We start from the raw sequence: 1,479 nt of genomic DNA on the forward strand, positions 1-1,479 counted from the left end.
ATGACTTTCTTCTTTCAGATGAATCCAGTCGGAGTTATATTAAAAATTGTCTTTAATCTTTCAAGCTCTATCGTTGCACTCAGCGGGTGTTGCATTGCTTCTGTACAAAAGACGTGAAATAAAAAGCACCTTTCCATAAAAAAAAAGTGTCTCACACGGCTCCGGGGGGTGAACAAAGGCCTCACTTTCAGAAAACCAGTCTCCTCTTGGCTTATATCGAAATCCTCCGACATTCTTCTTTACAAATCTTCGTTTTGTACTTCTAATTAGTGACCGTTGCTTTGTTTCGATCTCGCCGCATGCGTCACTTCTGAGCGGCGAATGCGCAAAGCTGACCTCGTACGTCATTCCCCCGGAACTGCTTCCGTTTACAACAGTGAGCGCAAGCTAGATTCAAGTGATTATTACGTTTTGAATATGGATATTTTTCTTACAAAAACGCATGGTGCTTTTTATTTCACGTCATTTGAACCGAAGCACTGCCACACCCGCTGAGTACAACGATAGAGCTTGAAAGGTCAAAGACAATTTTTTATATAACTCCGACTGGATTCGTCTGAAAGAAGAAAGTCCATATACACCTAGGATGCATCGGGGGTGAGTAAATCACAGCCTAATTTTCATTTTTGGATGAACTAACCCTTTAACTCTTTTGCTCACCAGCCACTGTAGCTAGTGGTTTTCCGAAATTACTAGCCACTCAGCATTTTCACTGGCCACAATTTTGTTGCTGGAAAATTAAATTTTATATGACTAAAGTTACCGCATATTAAAATATATTTGAATTGATTTCCAGGTCTTTTTTTTTTGTGCCTATAAAAAGGGCATTTCCCCCTAACCTTATTAAATTCATGTGTCATCTTTCATATCAAATTCTTACATTTTATTAATAATTACACTTAATATAATAAGACTCTATAGGGCTGTTACCAATCAAATGAAATCAGTATTAACAAAACCAAATTTTCCACTGCTGGAGAAACAGAAGCAGCTGAAGTGGCATTTAGATGCATTTACACAGACAATTTAATGAAGCTGAAATGTAGCATGAATGCATTAACACTGCAAAATTACAACAGCATAAATAATGATGTGAGCTTGCTGTTTTACATCAGGTTTTTTTATTTACAAATATGAAAAGTAAAGAAAAATACAAAAAAAAAGTTACTTTTAAATTCGAAAGTAACCCGCCAGCAGGTGGCAGCAAGTTGACTTGCCATTGAGTCATTGAGGCATTCAAACGATTCGTTCAGACGGCTGATTCATTCAAGAATGAAGCAAGCGCCTGTCTTTATGAATGGACCACTGAATCATTGACTCAAATTATTAATTAAAAAATGCGAATCATTCAGTAGCCTAACGAAACACCGCTGACGCTGTGTGTTGCTCAGAGATGCGCGACAGTTCTGCTGCTAAGTTTGTTTGGAACTATTTTCGTTAAACAAATCGAGCAAAAACAGTCACATTGACATTATTGTA

Source organism: Sinocyclocheilus anshuiensis, unplaced genomic scaffold (assembly GCF_001515605.1).
Source record: "Sinocyclocheilus anshuiensis isolate Anshui unplaced genomic scaffold, SAMN03320099.WGS_v1.1 scaffold477, whole genome shotgun sequence".
NCBI lineage: Eukaryota > Metazoa > Chordata > Actinopteri > Cypriniformes > Cyprinidae > Sinocyclocheilus > Sinocyclocheilus anshuiensis.